The sequence below is a fragment of the Monomorium pharaonis genome, chromosome 11, assembly GCF_013373865.1.
Source record: "Monomorium pharaonis isolate MP-MQ-018 chromosome 11, ASM1337386v2, whole genome shotgun sequence".
In the NCBI taxonomy this organism is placed as follows: Eukaryota; Metazoa; Arthropoda; class Insecta; order Hymenoptera; family Formicidae; genus Monomorium; species Monomorium pharaonis.
In genome coordinates, this window is record NC_050477.1 from 11656637 (window position 1) to 11683831 (window position 27195).

Sequence of the window (27195 nt, forward strand, 5' to 3'; positions counted from 1 at the left end):
CTTGCGCATCGCGCAAGAACAAGTTTACGCACTACTTTTTCCCCTTTTATTTTTTTATTAATACACAAGCTCCAATTAACCGAACGTCGATTTAATAAATTTCGCGGAGCTCTCTCCGCGCGGTTTTTACCGTCGGACGAATTGGAGTAGCGTAACTCGAGTAACGGAGGAAAAAAGAAACGAGACTACTGACGGAGGAGAAAACTACTGACTCTAACTACTTGAGTACGTGCGATATCATGGATATAATCAGCTGTACGACGGTCAGTCAATGGCTCGGCTATGTACGGGGCGGCTTTTCCAAACGAATCGAGGGGCATGGCTGGGAATTGCCGTGGCAAAGTGCCTCGGGTCATGTCTACCAGGGCAGAGCAATTTCGTCGATTCGTGGCACGAAGAGAGTGAGTGGAGTGAGAGGCCGGGTGATGGAAAGGTACGGGGAAAGAGAGCGAGGGGATGCGGCGCGGCGTGCGAAGAGAACAGAGGCGAACAGAGGAGATATAGAAACGAGAACTGTCACGGACAAACCTTCGGTCAATTATAAGTTGCTTCGGGACGTGCCTCGCTTACGAAAGGCACCCGGTATATCTTTAAACCGAGGCGCAGATAAGGCTGTTCGGTGCATGTCGAAACGCAAAAGGTTGCACGAGGCAGAAGGGCGCAAACGATCACGCAAACGGTCGCGCAACACAGTGCAGGTTTCGGAAAGTCTTTGTCTGCAAATCCCCCATCTCTCCGTGTTTGAGGCATACGAAATGTGAGGAATATATATCTCTCACTTTCATTCATCTAATCCTTTCAAACAATTCACGAAGGTGAAGCGATATCTTAACAAAATGGAGAACAATGGTTCTCATAATTGTAATCGAGATTACTCATATTATATTACACGATACAAATATTTTAATTAATAAATGACAAAGTTTATGGTTTCGCGTAATTGCTGGTAATCTGATATCAATTAATAATTTTAATATTAGATATAGAGAATGAAACAATAATAATAGTATAAATTCACAAAGGTCAATGATATCTTAATAAAATAAACAACAATGCAGTTCATATTCGTAATCAGGAGTATTGTATTACATATTGTATTATATAATATCTTAATTAATTAATAAATGGCATGGAGTTCGGCAGGCTACTAAACAAATGATTACATACTAGAATTCATTACATAATGACGAAGATAATACGAGTGGTCATAATATCTATGCGGCTCGTAATATGTACATTGTCTCCTCTATTATCAGTCTTGCATTAATATCATTTATTGTAATAACTTTGTGATAATACAATTTAGAAAACTTGATAAAGCTTATAAAAACATTGATTTAACCTTTGTAATAACTAAAAATATATACAATGAATGTAAAATATGCTATAATAAACCTTCTTTTATGTGAAAATATTAAAATTCGGTATAAAATTGCATGACTACATTATATTATCGGCCAAATAAATTGATCGAAAATTAACATCAATATCTGATTTTTTAAGTATTGTTAGCACGCATAAAAAACAAAAGAAAAAAAATTTATTAAGTTTTTGTATACATTATTTATTTTTTATTTACTTCATATTTTGTCATTAAATATTGCTAAAGAAAACTTATAATAAATTTATTTATTATTGGTGAGAGATATTAAACATTGTTGTATTTCCAACGTTTTTTTGCGTACCAATTGCTTATATCAAAGAAAAATATGAAATATTGATGATGAATTAAGCAACCGGTGCACATTCAGCGCAACTCTCCTCTACCAGATATGAAAATCAGGAGAGTAAATACTAATTTATTTAAATGTGCAAGTTTATTCAAGAACTCTCAGGGAGAGAAATAACTGATAAGGCAGAGAAAAAGTATAGGAAATCCGGAGGTTCGACGATGGTATCTTTATCAGGCACGTTATCACACTTTGCAATACAAACCGTGTAAGGAGAACGGCGATCTTTCGCTCCTCTTCATATGCCATTTTCCGGAAAATCTAAGTAAATAACGTGACTGTGCGCGAGTCGTTTCGCCGAACTGTTCCTTCCGAGAGGCAAACAGTTAGCGTAAATGCGATTTTATCTAAAAGCTCAATATCGAGCAATACAAAGAAGGAATGGAATTACCGATCTATCGCGGCCCACCGAATAACCACGTCGAGGCAGAGTCGATTTCATTGACGCTGCACCGATCTCTTCAACGAACTTCATCGATATCCTATGTTTCTCTTCTTATTTGATATTATATACTTCGCAGCTAAACGACGAACTTAGGATTGCAAGAGAAGAACGAAGAGAGAGAGAGAGAGAGAGAGAAAGAGAAAGAGAGAGAGAGAGAGAGAGAGAGAGAGAGAGAGCGAATCTTTTTAGAGATCGCCGTTATCGTATTCTCTGCCTTGTAATGGAAGTTCTGCACGAAGAGCTGCATTATATTCAGCATCTTGCAAGAATATTTGATCGGTCAATAAGATAGAATTGAGAATCGAGCGATGAAGTATAATCATTGGATTTGTCCTTATTTTTATATATAATCCTTATTTTATGGAATACAAAATTTTAGAATAATAAAGAAGCATTTACCTGTATTTTTTTTTTCAGTATTTGAATAATGTTATTAATGTGCATAATTTTTGTTATTATGTGTAATTAACAAAATGTAAATTTTTATAAAATTATTCTCTACGTATATTTATTCTTATCAAAATGACATTAAGCTGATCTCAGCGAAATGACATTATTATATCCCGATTTTTATGAGTAATTAATCTGTGCGAAAGTTTCCAAACAACGAATATTGAGTGGTACCAGTTGACTTCGCAGAAATCCGATAATCAAAGTTACGATAAATGGCCTTTCAACCAGACAAGAGCTAATTTCCTCATGAAATTCAATTGCAATATAAATTACCGATGAAAAGACTTCAATAAATTTCATTAAAAGTTAATTAAATGATACAAAGAAGCACGATTACATTACGTCAACCGAAATGTTCGACAAAACGTATTCTTGAGAAATCGGGGGAAGAATCGATTTCATCGATATCTCTCGTATCATCGAAATCATCTTAATACCGATACTTTATATGACCTCTTCCCGATAGCGTATAGAGATTCTGGAATGGACCGAGAGATAGTATAGATTCGTATCATCAAATCTCGGTTGCTTCTTTGAACATCGGTAGCCTCCTATAAGGGTACCATCGTCGTAAAATGTTTCCTTCCGTTATTTCGTTCCCAGAGAATTTTTCGTATCGAGAATTGTCGGCGACTTTTTAGTTTTTATCATGTGTATAGATCATCAAATTTTGAATAATTTAAAAGAATTTTAGGAAAGTATATCATACTTTCTCGTAATGTTTAAAATTACACAGAAAAAAAAGATTTATCTCGAGTATCTAAACATTTAAGTAGATATAGGTTTCAAAATAATTTTGTTTGTTATTTTCATAATTATTTTAATGGTCTAATAAAATTATTTTCGAATCTGTATCCACACGTAGCTAAACTTCAGATACTTCAGCAAAACTATTCTATCCGATGATAACCACGGAGAAAAAACGATTGATTGATACAATAAAACTATAGTTTGTTACGCAAGTTTAACATTTATAACTAAACAGATTTAATAAAAAGAAATTTTAATTATCAAACATAATTTTTTTGTTATACTTAAATCTGTATAAATATTAAACTTGCAAGCTACAGATGTTTTAACTGTCATCAGATGTTTCCTTGTTTTTATTAGGTTAATTTAAGAGATAAATATATCAAAAAGGAATATTTATTACAATAATTTATTGTAAAATTATAGCGTTATGTGAAAGTCATATTTCCGCAAAATGTACATATAATAAGTGTACGTAAAAAAATACGTATGTAAAGTTCTGATATATAAAGTTCTAATACAGTACTACGAACAGTAAAATCTGTCGAGAGAATTTTCGAATTGCATCTCGCGATCATAACCTAAAGAATAATCACTGAAACAACGTTATATGCAAGATCAGCATAACGTCCATCGCGGATGTCGCGGAGCGATGACGAATTCTGGCGGATTATTTTGTTAAAATACAGAAAAAATTCGCGCTTGAGGCAGCGCTGTAATTGCCACGGTGTATTACAAGCTCAGTATGACATACCGCGGCAGTTAGTAACATTTTTCCAAGCCGTTGGAAACAAAGCTGGTACAGTTTTGCGAGCGCCCCAGGATTTATTTCTTGTTACTACTGTTACCACATGGCACAGCTTGCCATTTTCGAAGCGCACGTGTCACAAAAATAACTGTTGGCCTTTGAGGGAGAGCCCGATTCGTTTATTCCGGATTGCAGTAATATAAGCAATACGGAAAATAATTTGCATGTAAAAATTTTGCTCACGCGCCAAAGAAGCATACAGTTTTTTCTACAACCCCCTTTTTTTTCGATGCGATAGTTTTTCGCGTACCGCGCTTTCATATTGCTATTTAACGTTGATATCCATTTTACGAATTTCGTCTCAGTCTCTATGACAGCTTACAATTGTGTGTCACGTGCATTTTATTCGCGCGTGGTGATGTGCATACAACATTCGCCGAATTTACAGATATTTCTCATCTTTCTCGAGAGCATAAGAGGGAGAGAGAGATTAATACGATCACCAAACAGGCGGCTGCTAACGCGGGAAGAAATCGTTGGAAAAACCTCGCCGTTGACAGCGGCGTTTGTGACTCGAAGTTAGTTATGCAAATAACTCAATCTCGGGAGTCAATGTGAAAATCAAGTGGATCCTTCACTCTCGCGCGAAACTTTCGCAGTGACGTGAACGTTACGTCGAAAACGCGACGTGAAAATCGATGTTTTCGTCGGTGTAGCGAGGGCGAAATGGCGTTTTACGCTTCTTCGGCAGCTGTTTATCTGGCTCCCTCGTATTCCTTCGTACGTTCCTTCATATGGCGCATCGAAATCTTATCGACGCCAGGAGGATTAAATCGTAAAATGTAAGATGTCACGTGACATTTCGATACTCGTGTGTTCGTTCAAAATGATAACGTTCGACATAGCGACCGTCGGCTACGTAATCGCGCAGGTAATGCTGTCGTTGAAGTTGCTCCGCACAGTATTTCAACAATTCAATGCTGAGCCAGCAACGTGGTTGGCAGGTATCCAACTAGCCCTCACACATGGTATTCACCCTCGAAACGCGCGTGTTCGTTGCATACGAATAAAATAAACGATTGGCAAAGGTAGATGACATCAACAATGATATTCGATGGCTATTACTCCGATTTGGCTTCAAACAGAAAATTACCGATGCGTCAATAATACTAATGAAATTATAAAAATCAAATATGTTCGTAAAACACTTTTTTCGAAAGATATTTTTTTCCGAAAGAAGTCCATGTAATGATAAGCCACGGATTAAAGACCTAATTACAATTAATTTTGATTAAAAGGTAGAATATTTTTTAATGTTGTTTTCTATTTTCTTTGACAAATTCAGCATTAGCCATTAGAGAGAAAATGTTCCGTTGATCTCATGACAGACTAATTGCTGTAACGGCACAAAGAGAAACACTTTAGAAATACGATACATACAGCAGTAATTTGACGGAACATCTAGCCGTTAACGAACGGTCACAATAGAGACAAATTAGCGCAGAAATACAGTATTTCGTTGTTAGTTAACTAAACTTTACCTCTTTTTTTGCTCGACATACCCGTCACTCATTTCAAATAGTAAACGTTCCGCCAGCAAGTTAAATAGTGAGAAAAATGCAGCTACATTTGTGACTACTATTTGTAGTTCAGTACCTTTTTTGCACATAGATTTCAAAATATTCATGATACAGGATTAATGCTGTCTCGCAAGTTAATTTAAATGGAAATATTTTATTTTCATGACAGATGTGCACCATCGAAAATAATACCAATAAAATATCAATAAAAAAGAGAGAGAAGATTTATTAATATTCAAATTATAAAAGCAAACTCTCTGATAATATAACAGTAATAAGTAAAAAAGATGAAAAAACCGATAACAGAAAAATAATATAAAATATAAAAGAAAAAAATAAAATAAAATAATATAAATAATAGAAGTGAGCAGAAATATAAAATAGCTACTGAAAATAAAAACTATGAGAAAATAAAAGTTAAAAAATGCAGAAAAAAATACATGTTGTAAACACACGCAAAAGAATGAGACAGATATGTAAATAAATATAGTAGATAAAGAAAGAAAGAGGAGACAGAAGAAAAAATAGAAATTAAAGCATCTCCATACTTTCAATTATATTTGTAAAATTGTTTGGTGGTTTAAAAAGTTGTTCGCTTTCTATTAAGACATCATTATTCAATCTGCATTAATTCCTACAACGGCACGTATATTAAAGCTTCATTAAGAAGAAGTAAATTAAGTAAGTGCATCTCAAAACGACGCGACGACGCGAGAAGTAGTCGCGTGAATTCGAGAGAGATTTATTCGGACTAAATCCAATATGGGACACTTGCCCATTTTCATTCATATCTCTTGGTTTGCATCGCTTTGATGAAAACCGCGAGTATGTGACTAGAAACCATCTCTAATTAATGAAGGATCAGCTTGCGTCTTACGGAGCATCATCAAGCGTGAATGCGACCAGTAATAAGACGCGCATAGCCAAGAGCAAACCTGTCTTGCACAAATATAATTACCAAGATATATCCGGCGAGGGAGCCCTTAAAAGGGGGCATGAATTACCTTACGATTGACATTCCCCGCCCTAGAAAGGCTGACCTCTGTAAAGTTAGTGCCCCAATTTCAACGTAATTTATAGAGTTCTAATAAAATTATAGGGAAATTCTGTTCATAAATTTTCTATTACATTTCACGAAATGATTCGCGAGCGCAAACTCCAATATATTTTAGAGAGTACATTTTGGAGCGGTTACTGAAATAATATCCCAAACTTTCAGAAAAATTCCAGATTTCCAATCGCAGGATTCTCCGCCAGAAAAATGTCCGTCCGGCAACTGAAAAATTGCTGGATTTCTTTTTCAGTTATGATTATTTTAGCGCGATTCGAGTGTACGAAGAGTGACCATTGACTCCTTTTTCCCCTAGGTTAAGTACGCATCTCCATCGAGACTGAGTGATCCCGCCAGCTCGGGGGTTGAGCAAATAAAATGTCGGCCACAGCCGAAGAGCGGCGAGCGTAAGCCCCCTCGGGAAGGAAATGGAGAATTGCATGTAATATACCGTGGCATATACCGTGTATACGCTTCCCTCGCGAGACTGCGATAGGTGTTAAAGCCGGCTCGAATATTTCCTTATCGTGATCGTTGCACGAAGAGCACGAAGCTTATCAGTAATCGGCCCTCGTGTAGGACACGGACTCGTGTCGCGCGCGCGGGAAACGGAGGCGCCAGACTTTTTCTGCTTTTATTCACTCCTTTTTTTTCACTCACGATGAGAGGGAAGGATAGAGCGGGGGGGGGGGGGTGAGTCATGCGTTTGTGCTACTTTCCCCGCGACGTCGTGATTTAACGCCGCGACGCCTTGGATCGCGAATGACCCCGCGAACGAATGACTCTCTTTCGGTCGTTGAACGTGGAAGCACGTCTATTGCACTGCACTTCTCCTGTATTCTAACGCGGCTTTTCTTATTGTGACTCTCATCCTATTATGTGTATTAAGTGTAAATATAACCCTTGAACAAATAATTACATCCAACTGCTTCTTTCACGAAGAATAAATGCGAATTTATGATTACTTTATTTCTGATAAACGAAGTAAATACTTTATCAACAGTTACCCTTAATAAGCAGAAAATAACAATGAAAAATCCAAGGTAGATGATAACTGGTTTTCCACTTTTCCGATCTATGAACATTTCTCAAAACTGAAAGCCGATTCTTTTCTTGGTATTTTTCCGAGGCTAAGAGAAATCTATAACTCTGATTCTCCGCTAGCGGTTGGTATCTTTTTGCAGCAAACTCCAGCACGTAAACATCCCGATGATTCGGGCACTAATAAATGTTCTGTTTTCGACGATACGCTCGGTCATGTTGTTGCAGCATTTTTTGTACGCGCGTGTGCAACAATAAATTGTATAACTGCATATGCCAATCACACAACAAACGTATGTACTTTTTTCCACGGAGATATAACGAGCTGACGTAAAACTCAGTTCGCTCAATCATTATACGTCATAGTTTTTTGCATCGTAACATCTTATTTACGATAGGCGTAAAGTGAGTTTTATTATTCACAATGCACAATTTTTGAAAACATGTATTATAATTTGCAGAAAGTATATCTCTACTCTTCCGGAAACATTAAAAAACAGCGGAACTGCTTCAAGATATTTACACGATAACGAATAGTTTATGTTACGCTATCAAGTTGCATTATGGTTTCCAGCGAGTTGCTGTATTATATAGTCGCTAAAATTCGAAACTTTGCCTATTATCCATAAATATGTTTAATTACGAACACGCAGCTGCATTACGAGCACACACGCGAGACGTACGAAATAGGTCAAAAACTGGGCGATGCAATATCACAAGATCAGGTATCGGTGCGCATGAATTCAATGAGATCATAATTTCGTGATTTATACATTTATACTATTGCGCGAAATTCTTCGTAAGATAAACCTTTTGCGCGATATATCTGCGCCGAGTATTCTTTCTCGCCGTTAATCCCGACACAATATCGCAGTCGAATTGTCTTAGCACGGGCAGCACTTTACATTTATTATTAATTCAAATTACGTCTCTCCGACTGCCCGGAATTCCAGCACACTCCGGGTAAATTCCATTTTAACGAGAGGAATTCTTAACCGAGCTGGTATCGCGTTGTCAATTGAAACTACTACGGGGACACTTTCGTCTGCGCGGATAGTCTTTGTAATTTATCGTGGACAAAGAGTAATTCGCGGAAAATGCGCTTATAATTTGCCTCTACGTACATATACGCGTGTAATCCGTTCAGTTGATAAAATTTGTGTTTGCTCGATAAGTTTTAAAAGAATAAAAATTTTTGAAACATTACTTTTTTCGAGATATTATTCCAGAAAAACTTATAAAATACAAGTAAGTTTCTAGAAAAACCATTAGGCTTTTATCTATATATTTAAGGCGCAACTTTTGAGGCGCTGAACATTAGGAGAAACTGTGACGTAGGATGACAAAGTGGGTAAGATGATGAATTGTAATTTTAGCTCTAAGCTAATAACATAAAATGAGTTGATGCTCAATTCATTAGAAACTCTAAATAATGCCTTATAATTTGATTTTAATCTGTCTACAAAAATGGAGAATAAAAAATGTATTTTGAACGAATCTATATATAAATTTGTTGACGGAAAATAACGTAATGATATTAATACTTCCATTTGTTTATAAAATCATAATAAAATATAGCTAAAATCGTATACAATAACATAATATTTCTTCTCGCATTGCACTTTTATTAAATAAATAAATAAGCATGACGACGGCGCGAGTAAGATAACAAACGTAATGCACGAACAAAATGACTCATTCGTACATGCACATAAGTTATGTTTGTAAACTGTATAAAAAATACTTATTTGATACTTAATATTTTATTGTTTAATTTATATTCAATTTTTAATTAATATTTTTTATTTTATTTGTTTATTATTGTATGTTAAAAAATATATTAATAAAATGTAAAAATTTTTTAACAATACAATAAATGTTTTTATTTTTAAAAAGGTCATTTTAATGTAATTTTTACTTTCATCTTACTCACATGAGGGCAAAATGGCAAAATTGATACATCCTTAAACAATCAAAATTTATTCAAACATTAATTTATTAAATAATTTTCAATTTTTACAGATAAACCAGGCTTTAAGAAATCTGGAAAAATAGGTAAGATATTTTTACGTCCCCCTAGAAATTAAGAAAAATTGCTACATCTTATGACCGCCGTTTTACCTTTTTTTCTTTCTATATTAATTTGTTTAGAATCTTGCGATATTCTTACTCATTGTCGATAGAATTTTTATGACACGGGTCTTATACCAATGGTATTATTTCGTCTCGCATCGTCGCAAGTGCGCGTCGCTGTAACCGAAATATCGGTTTGGAACCATGCCAGGGTCAAATCTTTTACGGAGCTAGCGAAATTTAACGAGAACAGCCCGGTAAGACTATGCGGGCCCAGGGCCGAGATTTAACATCTCCGTGAATTTTCCTCCTTCGAGATATTAAAGAGAAGAATCTCTTTGTCTCTCGCAAAGGGGGGAAAAAATTCAAGATATGGTAATTCCTCTCGTGCACTTTCGACACGATTAATAATACGTTATCAAGCCGGGGTAAATTTGTTATCGCGAAGGAAATGTCTCGGGCTACACACGTGTGACAATTTGAATTAATTGCGCGCTATTAATTCGGTCGGGAAATTAGTTCTGGAAAAATCGTCGTTCCTAATCTGCTCCAATTAAACACGGTCGTAAACGCTTCGAGATTTGTATCGCCGCGCGAGTTTCACGCCACGCCGGCACACTTGGAATAAGGACGAATTATTATATTATTAATCAGTCCGCGCTTCGCGCCTAGAGAGCCGGTCGTGATCTCGCGCGCGCGTTATCGATGAAACGCCACTATTAGCTTCAGGTTTCAGATTTCCGCTGCGCGGCGGCGCGGGCACCGACCGACGTTTTACTGCGCTGGGGATTAAATCTCGGAGGTTTATCTTAACACTCGATAAATTATGCAATTAATTAGAGCCGGGCAATTAAGCGGAATCAGATGGCGTACGAATTTAGGAGGGCGTAATTCCCGGGCGCGGCGGGGTGGCCGCGTGCGTGAGTCGAAAGCATAAGGCTGAGGCCTGAAAAAAAGCAATTATCCTTCGTCGGGAGAACGGCCGGACACGGGAAGAGGTTTCGTGCGGCTAACGCTTTATGATGTTCGGACGGACTGGAATTCACGGGCGAGCGTGATACGTATAGCGGGGGTGTGCCCGCCGACGCGGCAGAAATTAACGAGCGTCACGATAATTAGAAGCGATGGTCTTGGCGGCGGGAGGAAACGGCGGTAGCCGCAAAACCGGAAATCGTGCGATTAAAATTTGTTTTGCGCGACATCAAAGGTTTCCTTGCCGGCGCGCAAAGTCGCGCAAACGCGCGCATTTATACCGCTGAAATCACTCTTTTCGGAACTAACGGCGGCGGCGGCGGCGTCCCGCGAGACCACGGCTACCGCCGACGCAGTTTAACTTAATGCGACGCTAAACGCTCCCTTTTTTTTCCACGCGGGCCACGTGAGCGAATTAGACGATAGAGGAAGGGTTTTACACTCACGACCCTCGGAAACGTTGAGTTCGTGGCACCGTCACTAATTACGCAAAAATATACCGAAGTTCAGTGGCGGCAACAACAGGCGGCGTGTCAGATTTTCACTTCCGCAATCTAGGGAAAATACCCCTCCAAGTCTTATTTAAAACTCACGCGACATGTGTTACTGTCGTTCTTCAAACATAAAATACGCCCGTATCATTTCGTACGCGATTGTATTTCCGTCGTACGCGAAGTAATTCCGAACGACGAATGGGCATAAACCGTAAAGAGGGGTAGAGCGGAAGGAGGAGCGAACTCCCCGGAAATGGAATGAAGAAGTTTATGTACACACCGCTCGTAAAGCATCCCCAAGATAAAGTCCTCGTGTGCGGTTATATCTCCAGCCCTGTTATCCTCCGTCAGGTCTCCCCCTCTTCCTCCCAACGCGTCGCGTGATAATTCCGTGACCGGGGGCAATTAACGGGCCGCTGCTAAATCGATGATTTGTGACCGCGCGAAAGAACTCTGGAACGACGAAGTGTCGCGAATACATAAGGATCGCGACACATCCGGTGCGCGACATTTCGTCGACGAGAAGCGGGATCTTAAAGTTCAATCCTATATAAAAATCATCGCGTGCCGGCCGGGTTGCACGAGGAGAGTTCATCCTCCCTATATCGACGGCGGCCAGTGGCCTCTCGGGATCCCGCCGTGCGGCGCGGAATCGATACACGCGCGCGTCTGCAGCTGGAAATTCGCTCCGCCGCCGGTGCAACGCATCCATTACAACGTCAAGCTCATTCTCCGTATGTAAAGCAGACAGCGCGGCGAGGAGAGCGGGCTTTATTGGCCGCCGAGCAAGCACGACCGGCAAACGTGCGTAAATGCGCGGGAGAGCGCGCCGCAAACAATGACGTTTCCCGTCAGAATTTTAGTGGGAATTTCGACGGTTCGGCCCTTACGGCACGAATCTGACCGAGGTGATATCGTCTCGCGATGCAAAGCCGAGCACGGAAATCATGTCGGCTTTGATTTCTACTTCGCGGGAGCGGCGGAATCGCGGATCCGCGCGGCGACTCGGTGACCGTAAAATCGCATTACGGTCGCCGTCAGCAGGGGAGAGGGTTATGCGCCGCCTAATACAATGTAACCCCGAGAGTTGTCGGAGTAGGTACTCGGCGAGAGTTCGAACGAAATTGACCCTTCGCGAGCACTCTCCGCCCGCGCACTCCGAACTTTGCGGGATGCGCGCGCGCGCGCGCGCGCGCGGGCTGCATCCGATCGCATTTACACCGTCGGACGACAAGGTTTGTGCTACGACGAGGTAGATTGGACGGCGGCGGCGAAACTTCGGTGTAACACTCCTGGATACCATCAATATTGAAGATCACGTGTAAAGCAAGAGTTTTCACGGTAACATTTTCAAAGTTGCACACATATGCTCGTACTATACGTGACAAGGAAAAAATTTAATTTCTGATAATTGTACTTTGTTAATTTCTACCTTGAGCTTTATTTTTTAATTAATTTTTTATAATTATATTTAATTACTCTTTTGTACAAAATAATGAAGTGATTATTGATGTAAAAAAAAACACACATTATCGCTTATTAAAAAACCATGTATTGCAAATTGCATCATTCTTTTAAACAATAATACTCTTCCGGGCGAAGACTCGTTTGACGTTATCAAAATTTTGTTTGAGAAATTGATCTCGTACAAGAAAAAAGGAAGAAGAACAAAATTAAAAATGCTAACAATTTGCACTCGTCTTATGGATTGTCGAATCGTTCCCTTTTTTAAATGTAAAAATCTGTATTTGTTAACGCTCCCTCTTCCTGTTTCTATCTCTCTAAAGCAATTATGTTAACTGATGGCAGTGTCACACTATGTTGTCATAATCTCTCACCAGAATCAAGGATATAACACAATTGACCTGATTGACATGGAAAGCTTTTAGTGTAACGTAAACCACATGATGTTTTAATGTATTTATATGACACATTTATAATAATAGACCTATAAATGTATACGAAACGTATATATAATAGGTATTATGCATGAAACTTAATAAAAGTATTCACAAAATCCACTCTAATTACATCAATATATAACAGGAATAAATGGCCGAATTATTAACAATTATTGTCCAATACGTTGGAAATTTGATCTTAAAATATTTTTTTGTTCAATACATAAATTATAGTTATCTGTCAACATATAAATTAGATAATTAAAGAGAGTTTTTCCTAGAAAAACCAAACAAGTATATTTTTTATGTGATATATATGATCAAAACATAAGGCTTCGTGCAACGTCACTCGTAAGTGATAGATCGTGAGTTTGAACCTACACATCCGTATATACGGATTTTTAAAATCGTAATCTTTAGCTCACTTACTATTACTACTACTATTTAGCATTAAATTATTCCCCATTAGCATTATATGGTATGTAATATTTTATACCGGTAAGATTCAGACAAAAAATAGAGAGTTTTATATTTATTATTTCTATCTAACAAGAATCAAACCAGTCTAGACGTTCTTTATTTCTTTTTTAAACGCGTCTTCGAAATATTAATATTCGAAGACGCATTTAAAAAAGAAATATCAAAAATTCGAAATATTAATACAACTTCGTTCTTATATCTATTATATGTCCAGAGAAAAATGATTAAATTTATACAATATACAGTTCGAAGATGAGAAGTTTTTTGTTTCTTGAAAATTTAACTTTTCAAACTTGTTTGAATTCGGTTTTGTATACGAAATCCTTCAACTGTATTTTACTTAAATTTTTAAGGAGTCCACTTATTATTATAACATTTCATTTAAAAATAAAACTTTCATCTTCTAAGACAAAAGCACTTTTTATGAAATCCACTATTCGATTCACTGTCGATAATTGGACGATTTATTCTACAACGTATTTTACTTACGTACTCCTGCAACGTAACTAATAATATTTGATTGTTAATAAACATCACAGCTTGTGTTAAAGCTCACTTAAAATCGCAGTTATCGCAGTTACTTTTTCTTTAATGGCCAACCAGCTGTAGATGCATACGCCGATCGCGTCACGCACGTTCGCGACGGCCATTTCTCTCACGTTAAAACTATTTACGGCTGACGTACGCGGCCCCTCGTCTCGCCGACAGTTTGCTCGATGGATCGATGATGGATGCAGGTTTCTATCAGTTTCCAGAGATCACCGGGCGAAGTGAACAATGATCGATCGCGCGCGCGACGTGAAAAATGAAAGGGAGCGCAACTAATTGCGAGCGCACGAATAAATTCGTGTCCCTATCACGCGCGCCGTATGTTCCCCGCGTATCGAAAAAAAAAGAAAAGAGAAAAAAAAATACGACACCGCCGTAAGTGCTCGACGAGCCGAGGGGAGCGCATCAGCGAGCGTGCGCGATTCCGCACATTAATTTTCGCACGCTGCCGTGTCGCGTTCGACTCTGTTCCTGAATAATAACTGTATAACACTATGTTCACGAAACGTTCTCTCACAGAATGTTTGCGACACGTGATGCGTCACGAAAGTTCAACGGTAGAATGTTTTCCCGTCTCGACTGAAGTGTGGCGCGTGTAACGATAAACGATCGCACGTGCAATAAACAATTTTAGTTTTCAAATAATTGCATATTATACATTTAGATAATGTTACGGTAATTCGGCTAAAAGATCGAGTTTCGATAATAACGCGATTTCTAATTATAATATAATAATGGTTTTACGATATATATCATATTATACTCGTAAATAACGAATTAAAATGACGCTTTCGCTCGGTCGGGAAAGGATCCAAAATGGGAATTCGTTATTTAGAGAGCACGGACGCACAGAAGATTCGATCGTGCCGGATCAAAGATTCGCAGACGTTATTACACGTTCGCTGAACCTGATCAAAGTCTATTTACCGGGTGATGCCCTTCGGTAGCGATAGACGAGTTTTACACGTGAATTTATCCCATTCGGGATTGCTCGTTCAAATGTGTCAAATAGTCTCGATGCAATTACTATTACAACATTGTGACTTTTGCGATGAAAAGAGCAAATGGGCAAGGCGTCTCTATAACAATTTCATGTCTTCTTGAAATGTCAATCTCTACGTTTGAATAAATAATAAGACGTGAAAAATGAATTGCCTTTTTTCTGTAGAATACAAATGTATAAAAATAATGTGCAAAAATTTAAAAAGATCAGGTGCAAAGTGTAATAATACAAATTCAAGTAAAATAAATATTATACAATATATAATGTTAGTAATTGTATTTCTATATTATTACATTTTATTTAATAAAGCTTGTTGTAAAAAACGACTTACGACAAGAATAAGACGAAGAAATATTTAAAGCCTTGCTTTAAATATTTCGAATAAAGCAATTACGTACAAAAGACATATTAAAGGATAAAATGAAGTAGAACGTATTTATCGCTTACGGATCTCTCGAGGAATGAGAGCAATATTAAAAAAAAAAAAAAAAACATCTCGTAGCACCTTCTTCGATTTCTGAGAAAGAGAGTCTATTCGCCTTCGAGAGAAAGAGAAGATTTTCTTTGATACTTGAGGGCTCTGAGTCAGGAAATACCCTGTTCCATGCATTCGAATGGGTATTGGCTGAAGAACTGACTTGCGTCCCAATGCAATTACGATTACATTTTTGCTATTGCTTTTTAAAATGTTTTCGTTACAGAACTATCCGCTCAAAAGAATTTGTGGCAAACTATCTAGATCTGTCATTAAAGATAATACCGAAGAGCATTAATATCTTGACTTATAATTTCAACTTATATACAGTATATTTAGAAATTTTTTATTATATATGATGATTAGGTCGATTATATTTGCGCTAATTTTGCGAATAATTCGAGGCAATATTATTATCCTCCATTTATTTGCGCCTCAAATAGCATTTCCAATTTATAAAAATTCTATCGACAAGACAATTTGATCAACCTTTGACTTTAAATATAACATTTTAAATGACAAAAGCATTTAAATTGATTTAGAGCATAGTGATGATTACCTGTTTGAAATTTTGTTGTTTTATTTTCAAAAAAATTTGAAATAAAATTTCAAATATTCGATATTTTATCACGTTGATTTGCTAAAAAATAGAAATACGAGTTGATATCTCATTCAAAACAACCCAATTGCATCTTTTGCTAACCAATTTAATTTTAAAACTAATGTAATTCAGCTATTTAAATGATCTCATTTCTCATGTCAATCAAACCACGATTTTTACGTCGTTAGAATTTTAGTTAAACATGTTTTAACCACAATTTTTTAATATACTTGTTTCATTATTTATTATACATGTATGTACGTATGTGTCAGGTATCAAAAAATGTTTATTTTTAAGTACATACACATACACGCAATAACTGTGTAAAAGCATTATCTTTTATTTGTAATTATTAAAATGTATTTTTTCAAGATTTAATTTTAAAATAATAAAAAATGACAGATCGTTCTATATTGCATTTAAAAAAAGTAATAAAAAAAGTTTAACAATGATATTCTATCTAAATTGAAAATTATTTTAATAAAAAGTAGAAATAAAATCAAACAGAAATGTATATTAATAAATAATAACAAAATCTTAATTTTTTTAATATAATTTTTTTTATAAATATTTTAAGTATTTAAGACAGTTTATGTAAAATTGCGATAAAGAGATTAGTCGTTCTGTGTAAATAAAGCAAAATTTATTTGTTTATTTATTTACAGAACAATTAAACTCTGAATCGCAAAATAAAATTTTTCTTAAAATATTTTAAATATCTAAAGTATTTCTTCAAATAATTAATAATTTGTTATTATTTTTAAAAAATATCTTTTAGTATTATAATAATAAAAAATAATAAATAAAACTTTAACAATGTATTATTTAATAAAAACAGCGTATTTTATATAAACATAATTTTACAAGTATAAATATTAACACATTTTTAAATATAAGTTTAATACATTCTTCAACGTCAAAAACAACGGTCGTCAATTTACACCATGATACATTTTAACATATTTCCGCTACTATTGCAATATTTGCTCTTCTTAATGGTTTCCTTAAAACCAACGAACCGGCATTGACGACATTACTAATGGGTCATCCTGTCTCTAGTTACGTCAAACATTAGCATATCTCGACTGATAAATTTTTCACCCGTCTCTCCCAGGACGAGACACGACTGCCTATTGGGACTTTAACAACGAACTTTCTTATTATCCTGCGCACTCCCCTGTGATCCGACCTGACTCTCTTGCGGTAATTAAGCTCGGCGAACGAACTTCTCGCTGCGCGAGGCTCATATCGCGCAAGTACATTCCCTGTCGCGGGATTACCGTCGCATTTTTATGAACCATCAAACTTCCATATTTCTAAAGTTATGCAGCCTCGAAGGGATTATTTTATCGTAATATCGCCTCCGCGCATTCAGGATCATCTCGCTACCGAATATCATCAAGTATCAACGAATTAAATTATTCCGTCAAAAGGGAATTAGCTGATGTTTAGATTATCATCCCCATACGTGTTTCCAGCGTGAAGTAATAATAGAATTATTGGGGATATTTTGAAGCGCGCGCGATTTTAGCGTGCCAACACCTGCACAATGCCGTTAAACCGACTGAAGTCAAAACCGGCCTTTAAACTGTCTTTTCGCATGCGTTGACCTGGAAATAAATCCTTCCGACCGCGGTACATACAAATATCGCCATAGAATTCGCCGCGGAGCGACGAGATACTGTTTCAACGGCACGCCTTCCGAACGCATTTCCATCGATTTCGAAGCACTCACTAAGTAACTCGTGTGTACACACACCCTCCCGACGAGCGACGCGGGGATACATTTGCAAGGCGGCGGGTGTAATCGCGGTATAATGAATCATTTCGCGCGCGCATACGCGAGTTTCTCTTTTTAACCGCACGATGCGTGACACGTGACGCCGCGCGATTGCGTGCGCTCGTAAAGTGCACATACCAGATGGTAGATTCCGCCACTCCGACTAGCATCATTAATTCGAACACGTATTTTTTTACCTACTCTCCACCAATCTCTTTGTTTATCGGCGCATTTCTTCGAAACGCGTGTTTACGTATATTTTATGCAACTCGACTCTCGCATATCGCGCAATTATATCGAAAACGAGGATTGTACACCCATCGTCCTTTTTCTTTCATTTACGAGAGAAACGTGCTTCGAGAAAACGGCGTTGGGGAAAAACTTTTCGCAAAGTTCATTGAGCTTTTCGCCGTATATGTTGTAGAATGGCATGAATTGAGAAACACGCGTATCTTTTTTTTACGAGAATGCTTTAGTGCAGTCGTACGAGTTGAAATAATACCTCTAAACCAACTTGATGCAGAGCAGTGATATGAGTCAATGGTATGTCAGACACTTTAAGAGATATAACTTTTGAGCATCTTATTACGATATAAAATTATACATTTTTTTTTTACAACACCGCGCGCGCACGCACACACATACACACACACAGAAAAGAGAGAGAGAGAGAGAGAGAGAGAGAGAGAGAGAGAGAGAGAGAGAGAGAGAGAGAGAGAGAGAGAGAGAGAGAGAGAGAGAGAGAGAGAAGAATCACTCTTCGAGATCAAAGAGAGGTGCGGCCGCAAAGTGTCTTCGTCGGTCTCGAAACGCGCGATGATAAAAGAAGAGCCGTTAGTAGTCAAAGCGCGTTAAAATCGAGAACGAGCGCCGGTGAAGTTCCGATGCGGCCGGGACAGCTTCATTAGCGAGGGAAACACGGGCGCGCGAAGATACGGATATGGCACAAGGCCGGCCTTTCGGCACAAAGCGGAGCCCCGTTTCTTTTCAAAAGAATGACGCGCTCGCTCGCTCGCTCGCTCGCTCGACAGGGGAAATTTCGTCGGCGTTATCAACGGGAATCACGCAAGGGAGATGCACACGCGCGCGGCCCATCCTGCGCTCTCTACACGCGGCCGCGCCTAATTGTCCCGCCCGTTTCCATCTTACACACGTCGCTCTCTCGAATGCCGAGCGGATGGTTCATTGGGAAACAACGGCAAGCTCTAACGAGAGAAAGAGAGAGAGAGAGAGAGAGAGAGAGAGAGAGAGAGGCGGCAGTATACGCTCTCCTCGTCCAGTGGAAATATTCTATGCCGTCCTGCTTCCGCGAATTCGTTAAAACGCACGAGCATTCCGTGCCGTGAAATCGTAGTGCAGCTGCAGAACGTCCGCAAGTGTACGAAATTCGCGAGATTTTTATTGCGAAGAACAACGCGCGATTCTCAATGCGGGAGCCAATTATAGCCGCCCGCGATTTTTTCTAATGCTGTTTTTTAATCTTTTAATTACTTTCTCTCCCCCCCCCTCTCTCTCTCTCTCTCTTTCTTTCAGTGTTTTTGTACTAATTTTTTAAATAATTAGATTTAATTTCTCTCTTTCAGTGTTTTGTATTAATTTTTTAAATAATATTCATGTTACTTTCTAAAATATTCATTCACGTGTTAAATTAATATAAGAAAAATATAACGTTTTGATACGATTGATGGAAATAAATTGTAGAAACATGTTTCTTCAATAAAACTGTAATGGGTTGACACATACGTTTTATTCAATTATTATGTTTCAAAATTTAATTATTTCTTTGTTAAGTATTTACTCATAAATTGTATTATTTTGACATTGAGAAACGTTGATATCAATTTATCAAAATATTTAAATAATATAATTATATTACGTTAAATTAACACTCGGTAGAACATTTAATACAAAACAAACTGTTTTCAATATAAAAACAAATATTTTCTACTGTGTATGTACTAATTGCGAAATAAGAATCTTAAATTGCGTAATTTGAAATTTTAAAGGCTTCACATTAATATTAATATTATCTAAGATACAATTCAGCGATAGTTCAGTTGCATGCATAGCTCCGAATTGATTTAATTGCGCATGCTTTATTAAAACATGATTTATCTATCCACATCGGATTACTGATAATTATATGGCGCGTTCTCGTTCAGCGACACGCCGATTAATGAGTAGTCATTTCATTAATGGAATACCGGATAACAAGTGGAAAAACACACATGCATATCGATCAGATACACATAAATAAATTGCTGGAAACATTCGATTAAAAAATCTTCTCTATTATGTGATTCGTTAATCGGCTAACGCGAAATTGAATCAAAATGTAGGTATTCTTCCGTCCAATTTTTTTGGCACTTGTGCTTTATAATTTGAAGTAAAAATTATAGTTTTATAGCTTTAACACGTTCAAAGAGCTTTACGAAATTTAAGTTATTCAATTTGGCGCACGCGTTGCGGATATAATTTTTCATACTTCATTATTATGGACACGCCTCCTTCTTTTTTCTTCACGATAACGAGATACTATATTGAAAAAGCTAAGCAAAGGCATTAATATGAAAAATGCTGCATGCTATTAATACGAGCGTTCCGTGCCGAAACCCATAAAAAGCGGAGCCTTCCGTAATATCAGTCGTCGTCTCTTCTTCGCCTTAACGTCGTCCGCGAGGAGGTATACGGGTTCAATAAAGAATAAATAAGCGTCATTAAGCCGCGGAAGGAGCTCGCCGATCGCTCGGAGGATGGAAAGGGCGATCGCGCGTTAACGAAGTTGCCGGGCGAATTATTCCGGCTGTTTTACAGTCTGCTCGTCGGCACGAATAGCCTCATCGGCCCTCTCCTGCTCAACCCCTCCCCCCTTCGTCGCGACGACGTAGAAAACGGCGAGCGCTTGTTAAAGCGTGAGATACGGGCCGCTTCCTCGCGAAATAAAGTCACGATGCAAATTCAGGGCAGAGCGTCGCGGGGGCGTAAAGAGCAGACGCGTCGGCGGCGGAAGCAATTTCCATGAAACATTCCCCCGAATGAATGAGGGAGGCCGGAGGGTAGAACGACGACTTCGAGTACTCGGCGAGAGCCTACCTATCGTCGACACTTTTATTTTCGCCACTCATCTTCTCTCTCTCTCTCTCTCTCTTTCTCTCTCCACGATTTTCTATTGTCTTCCTCTCTGATTCCACCGACCTTTCGCGCATTCGTCTCGCTTCTACCCTACCCTATCGATCGCGAGTGCATTCACGACGTTTTCCCTCCACAGGAGAAACTCGTGGCCTCGTTATCCCTCCGTCTCCCCTACCCCTCTGTGATTTGATTTCCGGGTACCGCGAAGAGGTTTTTCCGAAATTTTCGAAATACACTTCGTGGCGCGTCTCTTCTTCCGGGACGGTGAAAGTCGAGAGTCGTCGAGCCGCAAATGCAACTCGACAGTTGACTACACGAGAAAAATAGCGCTGGATGGTCCATCCGCCTGACGTTTCCACCGAGTGCATGCACTCTAAATGCATAGGCTCGAGGACGCATATGCGCTTTCTTCGTGGTCGTCAGAACGTGCGACATTATCACGAAGAAAAGCGACGTGCTGCCATTCTCGATTATCACTGACACGTAAACATAACGATTTAGCCGTATAATTTCAACATGTAGATCCAGAGACGTAATGACTTCTTTCGAAAATGCTCACGTAACGAAACAACGTACAAATTCCGAATGGTTAGACGAAAAGATTATTACGTCCCACGACAATACAATAGTAGTGCCAACAATAGCAACAATATAGCTCGTGAAGTAATATAATTCTATGAAAGCTATTGAGTTATAAGTTAACAGACCTATAATCATTTGAAACCTTTTTGCGGTGAAAAATTTATAATCTTTTCAAAATTTTAAAATTTTATTAACTTCGTTGTCAACAAAATAATTATCGAATGTAATTTTTATCAACAGTGTTATAACGATACGACAGAAATGCACTGCCGATGGGCAAATTGAGAGAACATTGCATAATAATAGCATCAAATTGACGAAAATTTCGCAGTAATTACGCTACGATAATTTGCCATAACGCTGTAGTTTTTCAAAAATAATATTTGTCAAAAATATTATATAAATCCTAACTTGAGGTATAAATATTTCAAAGGCATTCTTTATTTAAAATTTTGTCATGCTAAATGTATAATATAATATTAATATTTCATCTTTCAATACTTCTAATTTTAATTTAAGAATAATTATACATTTTTATATTAATAATTTGCATAATTAAAACAACTATACATCAAAATAAATCATAATTAAATTATAACAACTGCAGCCACTCTTTTCCCTCGGTGCATAATTGCATGTCATAAGTTTTATGCAAGATTTCATTACATGTAATTTCGTTATCCTATCGCGGGAGCATGGAATTCGGGACGCGTATCTGTCGTAAACCGTTTAGTCGTTAACAGATCCCGGCCATTTAAAGTCATCCCGAGGAAGAAACTCGCGCCACGGGCGGAACTTGAATGTCTCGAGATCGAAAGTTTCTGCACTCTCGTCCACAGAGAGGAACTTCGGATTACGCTTCGACGGGAAGGTGAAATGGGCTCGAATTCCACCGTCGAATTCCGGTCGAATCCAGATTGGCTCCCTTATCGCTCGAAGATATCGTTTGTCTTTTAAGAAGACATCGATATCTGTGTTTGTCTCCCCCCCCCCCCTGCGCGTTTGTCGCGCCCTGGCAAGGACAATTGGAAAATCTGGCAAAGGATGCCGACGTGATCGACCCGATGAGATATAACATATCTGATCTCATCTAGTACGAAATGGGAACCGTCACGTGCGAAACACACACACACACACGCGCGCGCGCACACACACGCATAGTCTCTTTTTCTTTTTCCCTAATTTTTCTTTAATCCCGCTCAGAATTAAATCGCACAGGAATCCTGGTTTCTGATTCGCAACAATATGCATAAACTCGTGTGTTTAAATACCGGGCCCGGCCGGCGTTAAATTTAATCGCGTTTGACTTCGCGACCCAGTGGGGCGCGCGCGTCTCACCAGCCGAACTTCCGGCGAACAATAAACTTCGCGTGTTGCCGAGCCACGTTGCCGAGGCAGAATTCCGACGTATCACCCCTAATATGTGTTCCGCCACGAAGTCGTAGATCCGCGACGCGTTTCTGGGAAGGGCGCGGCACACGCCGTCATCGCGATCATCGATCCGAATTTAGAGCAGCACGCGCTATAGGGGCAAGGTTCGTGTATGTGTGAGCGTGCGTGTGTGTTGAGCGAAACGCACGCGCGCCTCGTTCCGGTCGAGGGAAGTCGTTACTCCATTAAGATTCTACAATGCCGCCGTCGGCCGCAGCGAGCAAGTTTCTGGCGCAAGACGCGGAGTCAGCGTGTCTACGTTTATGACGGTGGTGTTGCGGATAGCCGACCCCTTGACCCGGCCTCGGGGCGGCTCGTGCATCGGAAGTGCATGGGAAGCCATTAAGTTTATACGCCGCGGATATTGATTCGTGATAAATTGAATTGCACCAGTGAAAGCCAACAGTACGCCGGCCAGCGTCTAATTACTCGTCGTGAATAATTAATCGGTTACTTAGCGTCGATTGTACCTTCGACTGGCCCGTTTTCTTGCCAGGCGGTAATATCCGACGGTAAGGGACTGCACTCGCCATTAAGGATTATGCGTCGTTGCAACGTCACGTGATAGACACGTAACCGGTGCATTTACGCGCGGTATCGTCCATCATAAACATAATCCATCTCGTAACATTAACGGGGTCCGAAGGGTCGTTGAAATATCCATCGCAAATAACGTTAGAATCTTGTTCGGTTCAACGGGAAACGCTGCCAGTGGAAACTAAAATATAATGTTGCACAGTTCGGCTTATCCGAATTCAATTTAATAGCCGCAAAAGTCATATCGACCGTAAGTGCGTCGTGCGTGTATGTGCTTTCTCGCTCGAGAGTATTTGGGAAATCTAAACACCTCTCGCACGTCTTTTCGCGAAGGAGGAGTCGAATTACGTTCCGCCTGAAAATGGAGTCGTCCGCTCGAACATTTCGACATTCGGGGATCTCTGCTGTCCAGAATACCCGCCGAACCGACTCCCGCCGTCGTTCAAGAAAATGGCTTAGCCGTTAGGAGAGTGCCCCGGCCCGCTACCTAAAGCAATTGCAGTAAGCTCTCCTTTCACCGGGATGATACCGCCGACGTGTAGTCAGCGTGCGCGGCTCGGCGGACCAAATACAATATGAAGCTCGGGAAGGCGGGATTTTTTTTTTTCTTCGTGCCATTGCGATTCCAATACCCGGTTACGATGGCGAATCGCGTGTTTCCCATCGTCGCATGATATTGCGGCTCTGCGACTCTCACGTATGTGCAGCGTCGCATCAAAATATTTCCCGCCGACACGATTTTTCTATACGCACCGTCGGGAACACCGCGCGCCGCCGCCTCTTCATCCTAACTCAACCGCGAAAACTTGCCAGACACATATAGGTATCTTATTCGCACCTCGTATATACCACGTAAGAGGTGACAAACGACCGATATGACAGCCGACCTTCGAAGTTTCGCAGTTTATAACATCCCCCGAGATGAACTTTCCGTTATATTTTCGTTAGCTGTTGCGACCGTAACGGCGAATAAATCTAGAGTTGTATAAATTTTGATAAGGAAATACCTCACCTGGCAATACCTCACCTTTTTAAAACCAAGGAGATTCAATATAATTAATGATTCGTAGTACATACAGAGTCTTCCAGCTGTATAAAGATTTAATGACGAATTTTTAATATTGCTGTTACAATTAAAAATTCTGACACAAAAATATAAAGATTATAAACAATTTTCACTGAAGTTTGTTTTCAAATTGTTGAATGATTACGAAAATCTAAATTATTACACATTAAATTCAAATATATCTATCTATATTTTCATAAATTTGTTTTAAATGTTTAATAAAAGATAATTTAGCACTTGCCGATACTTGCAATAGTGTAATTACAATTTGTTGTTAATATATCCAAAAATCATTAATGTTTAAAACAAAATTATTGCGCGTACCTTGAAATATTGAAAGATAAATGTTCTCTCCGAAAGCGAAAACGTTAAAAATAATTATTAAAATAATAATACAGTAATTCAGAAGAATTATTTTTGTCCATGTTAAAATTGTATGTTAAAATTTGCAACTTTTAAATTCCTATGTAGAGTATTATTCAATTTAATAATTTATAGATAGAGAAGAACACACAATTAATTCAACAAATAAATTATATATATATATATTTAGTTTAAACTTATTCCGCGTTTCGCTATTACTTGATATCTCCCAGGTTTTCATTTTCCCTTCACTGCACTCACACCTTCGCGAAATTAATTACGATCACGCGCACATTAATCACACCAGAACGATCGCACGACATTTTGCACAACACTTCCGGTTAACTACGCACGACGCGAAATCCGATAAAATACACGAAATGTTAATAAACATCATGGCTTCCCGTTATTCAATCGTATGTCGCTGCCTTAGTATCTTTCAAAATATACCTCTTTATCGTTATAATTGTAACAGTTAATTAATTTGTATAATTAATATTAGTTGGGTTGACTATTATTAGTCCTTTATATAAAAATAACGTCCGAATAATTCTATGATACGCATGCAGACTGGCTCGTAATATTACTTGTGATATTTTTTTTACATAACAAAACAGCGTGTAATGAATATCGAAACCAAGGCTGTGTATCAAACTTTGTCATGTTGAAATATTCATATTGAAAATTAAATACCAAACTTTTTATTTATTTTTTAGAAGTAAAATTTCAAATTAATTTCATACAAGCTACAATAATAATAATATTCTTTATTACAAATATACAACATTATGTAGAGATTGAAAGTAAAAAAGAGAAAAATTAGTTCAAAATACTATAAAACATGTAAATAATGAGGCACTAACAGAATTGCTGTTAGAAAATCCAATAACGCTAGTATAATAAGCGTTATACGATATCATATATCATATAACAATACATTCTGGTAGGATTAAGGATTTATTGGAATCGAGAATCTTGATACGAAAATGTGGGAGTTACAATACCTTTTGAATTAGCAAAGTTGAACAATTGTAGAGTTTGCACGCTCAAGTCCGTAATTGCGCTTACGTGTATATTATACTTCGTGCTCTCGATCAAGAAACAGTCGTAAATTACCTTTAAATTGACGAGAAGTTAAAAGCGCGATGTGACATGTATTCACGCCCGAGTATCTTTAAAACAATGTTTATCATCTATAGAAATCACAAATAAAGCAACAATTTAAATCCCCTAATACTCCGAATTTTACGCTAAATAAAATGGCGCGAAATGTTTCTTTGACAAGTAATTGTCGCTTCAATATGTTTCAAGTCGTTAATCGTGCGATTATTTAATTGTCCGGAAGGATATATCCAGAAGAACTATTGTTTAAAGAAAACTACCGTATTTTGAGGGAGGACGAAGAAACAGTATGCAACGCAACCTGTATGCTTGCTCGAGCGTCGGCACATGAATGATAACATCGTGACTTTGCGGTATATACAATTTGTAAGCCATTGTGTAAATAGCCATTGTGTAAATATGCATATACAGCGTATTATAACAACAAGTACCGGGTTAAGATAGCAGGCTTTGTTGTCATGATGTGTTTAATGTACTAGAAAGTAAAAGTCGAATTTTTGATACACATTTTTCAATTTCAAAAAATTAATTAGACGAATTGTCGCATATTAAATCTAATAAATAAAACGTATTTTATTTTAATAATTTTTGATGGTTTTATTAGACAAATTTTGATGTTTGCAATTCAAACATTATTGTAACAAGCATATTTTCGTATAAAAATATTTTCAATTTTAATCTTTATATGTAATCATTTTTAATTAATTCATTATAAAGTAGTATACGATAATTATGGGACATTTTGTCCATATTGATACTTTCACTGTTGCTGTAAGTAACGCTTAATACATTAAATGTAACGTTGTTAGTAACAATTACATCATTTGTAAAATTTT

General features: G+C 38.0%; 1 protein-coding gene and 1 long non-coding RNA gene across 6 annotated transcripts in view; one reads left to right on the forward strand and one right to left on the reverse strand.

The window, feature by feature from the left end:
• The window catches only part of LOC118647917, an 86939-nt gene extending 71256 nt beyond the window's left edge, over positions 1–15683 (forward strand). The window contains exon 2 of the long non-coding RNA XR_004965058.1: positions 9821–15683. This is a non-coding gene — a long non-coding RNA (uncharacterized LOC118647917). The remainder of the gene's footprint in view (positions 1–9820) is intronic.
• Positions 1–27195, reverse strand: part of LOC105837333 (T-lymphocyte activation antigen CD86) — a 264759-nt gene that overhangs the window by 63465 nt on the left and 174099 nt on the right. The gene's annotated exons all lie outside the window — the stretch shown is intronic.